The sequence below is a fragment of the Bombina bombina genome, chromosome 3 (genome assembly GCF_027579735.1).
Source record: "Bombina bombina isolate aBomBom1 chromosome 3, aBomBom1.pri, whole genome shotgun sequence".
Taxonomy (NCBI): domain Eukaryota; kingdom Metazoa; phylum Chordata; class Amphibia; order Anura; family Bombinatoridae; genus Bombina; species Bombina bombina.
Window position 1 is genome coordinate 810,095,399 of NC_069501.1, and position 9,760 is coordinate 810,105,158.

Below are 9,760 nucleotides of genomic sequence, written 5' to 3' on the forward strand. Positions count from 1 at the left end.
TGTACAGCGGTGTCACATTCCGTGTATATGCCTTTAAGAACCAATTACATTTTCCTTCATACTTCCTATTTAAGGGCCATCTAGTGTTCAATACCTTGCTTGGTATTGAAGTTTTACATGCTTCTCCTCCTGAGCCTTTCACCGCTGTGAATTGTTTGTTTCCTCTCAGCCTGTCAGTTCAGCTGACTCCTGTGACGTCACCCAACATTTCGCTCTTCACTCCAGAATGCTGTGTCTCCGTCAGCCATGCTCCACGCTGCAGCTCCGAGCATTTAATTACCTAAAGTCTACAAACTTTACTGCCTTTTCCATAACAGATTTTTTCTCCTTTTATACTCCGCTCCATTCCCTACAGATCTGTGGAGGTGAGTCCTATCCATGACATTTCCTGTTACTTTTTATCATAAGTAATTTCATTGACTTACTACCGGTTACTAACTTCTATATATATATATATATATATATATATATATATATATATATATATATATATACAGTATATACTTACTGCAGTATAAGGATATGGTGCTTCCTAGTGATCTCTACTATTAGATTTATACAATATATTGTAAGAGTTATAATGTTTCTTATCATATCTAAAATTAAACATCACTCAGGTTATATGCAAGGTTCTTAAGTGAAAACCTTACTATAAACTATTGTGAGACATAATAATATTCATAAATAAAAATAGTATGCAGATAAATTACAATTCCACAGTGTGTGTTACAGGCGAGGACCGTATGAAGAGGACGCTCCGCGCTGGATATCTTCGCCGCGCCACCAGAATGAAGATAATAGAAGATGCTCCTGCGATGGATGAAGATGTCACCGCCTGAATGAAGACTTCTCGCTGCCTGGATTAAGATGGATGTCCGGACTTCAGGATCTGTGAGTAGATATTCTGAGGTTAGTGTTAGGTATTTTTTTTTTTTTGGGGGTGGGTGTTTTTTTTTCAGATTAGGGTTTTTGAAAAAGAGCTAAATGTCCTTTTCAGGGCAATGAAAAACAGCTGAATACCATTTTAAGGGCAATGCCAATACAAATGCCGCTTTAGGGGCAATGGGTAGCTTAGGTTTTTTTTTTTTAGAGTTAGGTTTTTTTATTTTGGGGGGTTGGTTGGGTGGTGGTTTTTACTGTTGGGGGACTTTGTATTTTTTTACAGGTAAAAGAGCTGTTTAACTTAGGGCAATGCCCTACAAAAGGCCCTTTAAAGGGCTATTGGTAGTTTATTGTAGGCAAGGGGATGTTTTTATTTTGGGGGGCTTTTTATTTTTTGCAGGGCGTGCTCTCAGTGATTTTGCTTTGCCACCTAAGAGGTGGCGTATAGTGTAGGAAGCAGCGGTCTAATGACCGCTGCTTCTTACATTGCGGGAAGCAGGCTTGCATATGCAAACCTGCCCTGCAAAGGCTCCGGAGCAGCTTTCGCTGCTTCGTACATGGAGCCCATAAAGTTGATAAAATATGCAAAAGGTATGCAAATTATGAATACCACAGCCTGTAATTACAAAGTCATGGTAATATATACATTTAAAATAAAAAAAATAAGAATAATTACCACTAAATATACAAACACATACAATAAAAACAACTTGGTAGGTAAAATATAATGAAGAAACTGTCTTCCAGTTCTAGAGCAGGATATATTTTAAATCAGGCTGTTAGTTAGCAGAGGGCAGATGAAACAGCTGAGTGTAAAAATCATTGTATTTTCTTGGAGTTCTGGGGCAGGATATATTTCAAATCAAGGGCCCGATCCGATATGCAGCGTCGCCCGTAAAAGCCGGCGACGCCAAATTTTGCGCTGGTTTGGTATCACATATACGGCGTAGCACACAACTTACGCGCGTATATTTCTGCCTTCGCCCGTATTATTCTTACCCATAGACTGACATACAAAACACGCGCAGTTTGGTATCCAATATACAGCGTAAGTACTTACGCGCGCAGATTTCAGAAAATCTACTCCATTCTCATCTCGCCACAATCTGCAGGCGCAGGAGCCCTTGCACTGAATAAAAAAACAACATATCTCTCTGGAAGCCTTAACAAACACATACATTTAAGCAGCATCTCAAGGTTAAAGGGACAGTATACTATGATATTGCTTTTTTAAGGTTTATTTGTGTATTTGAAATAGTTTCAAGCCACAACATTTTCAAATGGATTGAGCTTGTAGGTACTTTATCACATTGTAGACATATACTTGCTTATTTACTTTCAACTGGATTACCTTCATCTCTTTAGAACCCACTGGAGTGTAATTTATTCTAATGCTAACACAGCTTGGCACTAATGCCAAAATATATAAAGGGACAGTCAAGTCCAAAGAAAACCTTCTTCTTTTAAATAGGGCATGTTATTTCAAACTACTTTCAGATTTAATTAGAACACTTACTTTGTTCTCTTGGTATTCTTATTTGAAAGCAAAACCTAGGATGGCTCATATGATCATTTCTAACACCTTCTTGAAGCCTGCCTCTTTGCAATTGTGTCAAACCAATCACACACACCACAACCTCTCACCTGCAGACTTAAAACACCTGATAATGCCCACCCTATCAGTAACATCACTACTAGATATACCAATGGGTCAATTTATATTGAATGTGAGATACATTGATTTACATCTTACAAGTGAATATTACTATATGTACCCTTCAGAAACAACTATTGTGGATGTGAGTTATAGTACAAGAGTCAGAAACAGGATAATATTACCTTTCTGGGCCATTTCCACACAGGCCTTATTGTATGTTTTAACAATGTTAGTGTACTAAAACACCCCTCACATGGATGTGGATGACAATTATATGGTAAATAACAGAGGACAAGATTTATGGTGAACTATAAGAATATTTTTTTTTTTCGGCTTCTTGGATGAGGGGGCAGAGGTGACTGGAGTGGATTTCCTGGTTCTTCTGGTTTGGGAAGCTTCAGATGATTCTGCTGGAGTGCTGGCCCCAGATGAAAGGCTGAAGGCAGTGTCCTGCTGGTGTGTGAAGTGCTCAACCAACACACCCAAGAGTTGATTTTGTTCCAGCCATCTATTGTCTATCTGCATCTGCATATCAGACTGGATTCTCATCATCTGAGACTGATTTTGTACAATTCCATTTAATGATGCTTCAATGTCCCTCTGCAGCTCGATGCTATGCTTGAGTAACCTCTCTTGGCTCCTGTGAAACATCTGTTGGCCTCTTTGAATGCTCTCGCAGCTTGTTATGAGCCTCCTCTGGAGTGAAATGTATTCCTCGCCCAGGGGAGAATACATTGGATCTACAGGCTCTTGAGCAGCAGTGATTCTAGGTGCAGGTTCTTCTCTATCTGCTGGTGCATCATGGACAACTTCAGCTGCTGGTGCTTCAGGGACAACTTCAGCTGCTGGTGCATCATGGACAACTTCAGCTGCATCTGCTTCATGGAAAACTTCAGCTGCATCTGCTTCATGGACAACTTCAGCTGCATCTGCTTCATGGATAACTTCAGCTGCTGGTGCTTCAGGGACAACTTCAGCTGCTGGTGCTTCAGGGACAACCTCAGCTATATGCTCATCTGAGGATGGTGGAGCTCTCTCAAGGGAAGCGGATGGTGGAGCTCTCCCAAGGGAAGCGGATGGTGGAGCTCTCCCAAGGGAAGCGGATGGTGGAGCTCTCCCAAGGGAAGCGGATGGTGGAGCTCTCCCAAGGGAAGCGGATGGTGGAGCTCTCAGGCTGGATTGGTAGTCCCATTGATGACTAGTGTGTGACCACTCAGCCTGTCCAGTTTGCATATCTTGCGACATCCCCTGTGTGGAAAAGCCATGACTGGCCTGATATTGTGTTGTGGGGGGTAAAGACATGGACCCTTCGTGGCTCCCCCTCAAAGCCAAAAGGATATTCCTCAGGCCAGGTATCTTGCCAGGGGTCGTATGCCAATGGTGGTGGCATCACTTCTGGGTCCTCAACGGAGGCAATGGGAGCATACTGTTCATGTTGCTGCCTGTAGGCTGGTGGTGGAGGTGGCTGCATGGTTGTGACTGGTGGTGGAGGTGGCTGCATGCCTGTGACTGGTGGTGGTGGTGGTGGTGGTGGAGGTGGCGGCATGCCTGTTTGCAGCCTGGTGACAGGAGGTTCTGTGGAGGAGTCAAATGATGTGTGAAGTGCTCAACCAACACACCCAAGAGTTGATTTTGTTCCAGTCATCTATTGTCTATCTGCATCTGCATATCAGACTGGATTCTCATCATCTGAGACTGATTTTTTACAATTCCATTTAATGATGCTTCAATGTCCCTCTGCAGCTCGATGCTACGCTTGAGTAACCTCTCTTGGCTCCTGTGAAACCTCTGTTGGCCTCTTTGAATGCTCTCGCAGCTTGTTATGAGCCTCCTCTGGAGTGAAATGTATTCCTCGCCCAGGGGAGAATACAGTGGATCTACAGGCTCTTGAGCAGCAGTGATTCTAGGTGCAGGTTCTGCTCTATCTGCTGGTGCATCATGGACAACTTCAGCTGCTGGTGCTTCAGGGACAACTTCAGCTGCTGGTGCATCATGGACAACTTCAGCTGCATCTGCTTCATGGACAACTTCAGCTGCATCTGCTTCATGGACAACTTCAGCTGCATCTGCTTCATGGATACCTTCAGCTGCTGGTGCTTCAGGGACAACTTCAGCTGCTGGTGCTTCAGGGACAACCTCAGCTATATGCTCATCTGAGGATGGTGGAGCTCTCCCAAGGGAAGCGGATGGTGGAGCTCTCCCAAGGGAAGCGGATGGTGGAGCTCTCAGGCTGGATTGGTAGTCCCATTGACGACTAGTGTGTGACCACTCAGCCTGTCCAGTTTGCCTATCTTGCGACATCCCCTGTGTGGAAAAGCCATGATTGGCCTGATATTGTGTTGGGGGGGGGGGGTAAAGACATGGACCCTTTGTGGCTCCCCCTCAAAGCCAAAAGGATATTCCTCAGGCCAGGTATCTTGCCAGGGGTCATATGCCAATGGTGGTGGCATCACTTCTGGGTCCTCAGCGGAGGCAATCCAACCCTGCTGATGCTTGGGAGCATACTGTCCATGTTGCTGCCTGAAGGCTGGTGGTGGAGGTGGCTGCATGGTTGTGACTGGTGGTGGAGGTGGCTGCATGCCTGTGACTGGTGGTGGTGGTGGTGGTGGCGGCATGCCTGTTTGCAGCCTGGTGACAGGAGGTTCTGTGGAGGAGTCAAATGATGAGAGGGATTAGTACAGTCATATATATGTCCATGTGGGCATACAATATACATTGATACATGCTAGGGACAATACTCATTCTCATGTCTGTACAACATGCATGTGCACAATGTAATTTGTGATATGAGGGATTTTAAACTGCACAGTATACAGGTATGTGTTTCGTACAATAGTTATGTGTACATGTCAGTGATGGAGAAAATGTGTTCTTTAAGTGACACTATGGTCACACAATTTACTTTAGCCTGATGTAGGCACAGAACCTGCTTTCTGAGCTAAAAGTATTGTGATGGCTATAGTGTCCATTTACTGAAAACTCAACATGTGGCTTGTGGCCTGTGCTACTCTGAGACATGTTAGTATTGCACTATTCCACCTCATATCATGAATTGCATTGTGTTAAGTAGCATTAATGTGAAATATAATTGTAGATGTTTTTGTTAGTAGGCCAAATACCATGCTCCTCATTGTGTACATGAATGTGTGATATTAAAGGATGTTATATCTCAAATACATATGATACTGGTGTGTGGGATGTTACTCACCAGCATGAGGTGCTGTGGTTGCAACCCCTGAGTCACGAGCCCCTGGAAGTCCATGGACTGCTGTGATACTCAGGGACCTGCGTATCATCTCCTGCAAGATGTTGTATTCTGCTTCCAAGGGTGGACCACCGCCTGTTCCCCTCTGGTGCATGGGTTACTGGCCCATCTTCTCTTTCACCCGCCTCTTGCAATCGTTCCACTTTTTTTTAAGTCCCTCGACAGTCCTCCTCTACGGGCCCACACTGTTTACAGCATCCTCTACCGCCAACCATGCTGCCTTACACCTTCGGGCAATGCCTTTGCCCTTCTCCTGGCCAAAGAGGGCACTGTGGTTGTCCATGATGTCCTGGACTAGTGCAACATTCTCATCAAATGAGAAGTTTGGGCATCTCATGTGCTCCTCCTCTGTGGCCACCTGGCTTCCTCCCTGGGATGTTCCTGGTGTGGGTTCCTCCCTATCCTCTCCCTCCTCCCCCTTCTGTCCCCATGTGCACCCTCTGTCCCTCTTCTAAGTGTGCCTGGTCTCTGGGCATCTCCCCTCCCATCATCCCTTCTAACTCTCCCTCTCACCACTCCACTAACTCCCTGATGGGGACCCCGCTGCTCTACCTGTACGCTACAATACTCCTCTCCCTGCAACTCCACTCCCCTCCGCCCTACCTCTCCCTGACATCCTCAAACTACACACACTCACACTCACTCCCAGTTCAATCACACACAATCACAACCAAACACTCAGCCTATCACACTGTAAAATTTAAATAAAATGTGTTGTGTATTTTGTATATGTATGTATACAATATTAGTGCAATATGTAAAAATAAGTGTAAGTAAATGTACAAGCTTACCCAAACAAAAATCCGAATTAACTAACTATTATGCTGCGCCTCTTTCACTACTCTAACTAATCCTCAACTCACTGTAGTGTGCTGTAGCTCAGCGAACCATCCAAACACACTGAAGAAAATGGCGGCTGCACATGAGTTTATATATGACTTTTGAATAGCGTAATTACGTTGCACAGTTTTAGATGGAGTATCGGGTAATTTTTACGAGTCTTAGCCGAATTTACATAAAACTACACTTTATTGAGACTTTACGTGAACAAAACACTGGCGTAAGTACTTGCGACGACTAAAATGTGTATTTGCGCACTTTTCGGAACAACGCCAGTTTGTCCTACTTACGCCACTTTAGCATCTGACGGCGCCGTATATTGGATAGCCCGATGTGTGAGGTGAAATTACGGGCGATGCGGGTTCCCTCGCTTGCGCCGAAAACTACGCCTTATATTGGATCACGCCCCAAGCTGTTAGTTAGCAGAGGGCAGATGAAACAGCTGAGTGTAAAAATCTTTGTATTTTCTTGGAGTTCTGGGGCAGGATATATTTTAAATCAAGCTGAAGGAGAGAGATATATTAGGGTCATGATGGGCCTGCAAAATTTATATATATATATATATATATATATATATATATATATATATATATATATATACATATACATATTTAGACATGTGTATGTATGTATCTCTATGTTAAATCCTTTTGCATACCTTTTTTCTAACGCATAAGGCCTCATACCTTTGAGCTCTTATATTTGTTTAATGCAATTTTTAATTATTTTTTTTATCAGACTTTTATTATGAGTGTCACTGTACTTTTTGTGCAACTTTTTGTTTGTTTTTTAACCGCATGCACGTTAAATTTGATTGCTCTCAATTGAACACTTTTTATTTCAAAACATGCTAATTTCCAATATACACAAATAGCTTCAAAATAACACTTATTACTCGCGTGCAACAGTAATTGCTCCACATTTATAATCTAGCGTTTTGTTTGCCGTCCCAATCAACAATGGTATCTATCTGAGAAACGTTGTTATACTTAGAAAGTCACTGTAAAATTTTAAAGAAAAAAAACATCATTAATTTGGTCTGATTGATAACTTCAGTATGTATAGACAGGATTTCTAAAGAAGTACTTTCCAAATTTCTAGTGGGTAATAGCAGTCTGTCTGTGCTTGTTTTTTTTTTTTTTTTTTTGCAGATAAATGGCCATCGTGATAATCATTTTTTAAATTAATTAAAGCATCTATGTTTATTTGAGGCTCTGAACCCTTCACAGTTTCACAGTTTGCCTTCTTATGATTTGGATAACGAAGGATTAACCTGTTGGATATAAAAAATGTTCAGTAGAGATTAATGCTTTGAGAATGCTCTGGATTAGTCAGGCTTTGTTATGCTTCCTTGGTGCGTAATTAGATTTTGTTATACCTGCAAGTTACAGTGAAATTACAGTTTTATTACTACCCAGGTTGCTGTTGAATAAAGTGACAAGACAAAGATCATTCTTTCTACACATTCTTGGGGATAGCTAACTTTAACTGGTTTCATTGGTTAATATATATTTTTTTGTTTATTTCTTTGAGGGCCATTGAGCAATTTAAGAAATATGTATTGCACTTATGTATAAGCAGTCTTTAAAAGAGAAACACTTTAGCTAGGTTATGCTATTGTTTTGACTTGTACAATAGTAACATGCAAATATATATTAGTGTTATTATTTCAACAAATAATTTGAAACCATTCTTGACCAAGGCTAAAAGTTTGATAATAATATCTTAAAGTAAAATGCTAAGAATTAGGCAAATATCATATTAAGTCAAGGAACATTTCTGCACCAGCTCTCAAAAGATATATTCTCTGGAGAGTCTGAGAGACCTAGATTCTGTATTCAGTAGGGGACTCTATAACAAGCACTTTCAGTTATTCCCCAGTATGGGTAAGAGGAAGTCAGTTCTAACAAGGTGTATTTAATGATCTGAGCACAAACTATGGAGAACAGATACAGTTCTATATTAACTGTGTAGATCTGCTGGAAAAATGCTGGTTATGGCCTTGAGGGTTCTACAATACTCAGCCAAATATTATTACTATGGATCCTATGACTTACTTTTAATTCTGTTATTGTGATAAAGGTCCCATGATAAAAGGATTGTCACAATAGCTCTATGTTATAAGGTATCAGCAATGCCATCAAGATTGCAGGTGAAATGTTCTAAAGGGATGAAATCACTGTTAGAAGTAGTCTTACAAAAAAGGTGTTTTACTACACTTTACTGTGGGAGGTGAGGGTTCTCTGCCACTGGCAAAATGTTAAAATCAACATTGCCATGTGGTATCTAAATTTTCCATTTAGGCAGTATTGAATGACTATGCAATTTACATTTATGAAGCAAAACCCTTATTTTACAATACAATAAGGAAACTTGTATATGAATATTAACCCTATATGAGCTGGGGTATTGTGGGTAGATTATATATGTGTATATATATTAAAGATTTGTTTTATACTATAAAATAGTGTACAGGTAGCACTCAGTTTACGCCGGGGTTAGGTTCCAGAAGGAATGGTTGTAAATCAAAACCATTGTAAATTGAAACCCAGTTTATAATGTAAGTCAATGGGAAGTGAGGGAGTTAGGTTCCAGGCCGCTCTCAAAATTGTCATAAGTAACACCTAATACATTATTTTTAAAGCTTTGAAATTAAGACTTTAAATGCTAAACAGCATTATAAACCTAATAAAATAATCACACAACACAGAATATATAATTAAACTAAGTTAAATGAATAAAAATATTTGCTAAACAGCATTATAAACCTAATAAAATAATCACACAACACAGACTTTACGTGCATTTTTCTGCAAAAAATTATTTTTTATGCTGGACTGATTTATAGACAGGAAGATCTTGTTCCTATGAAAGCTGCTCGATAGCTCAGGTCTAGTTATACTGATTAATTTTAGCTTGCTTGGCTTGCATATCTTTTCTGCAACACAAGCGGACAGCTCCACCTACTGGCTATTTTAATCATTGCACTGCTCTCAATGCTTTTCAATAGCAGTCACATGACTGAACAAAAAGGTTGTTATTCTGAAACTGTGCAAATTGAACCGTTGTAAACCGAGGGCCTGGGTATTGTGTATTTAAATAAAAGTGCTTTTAGT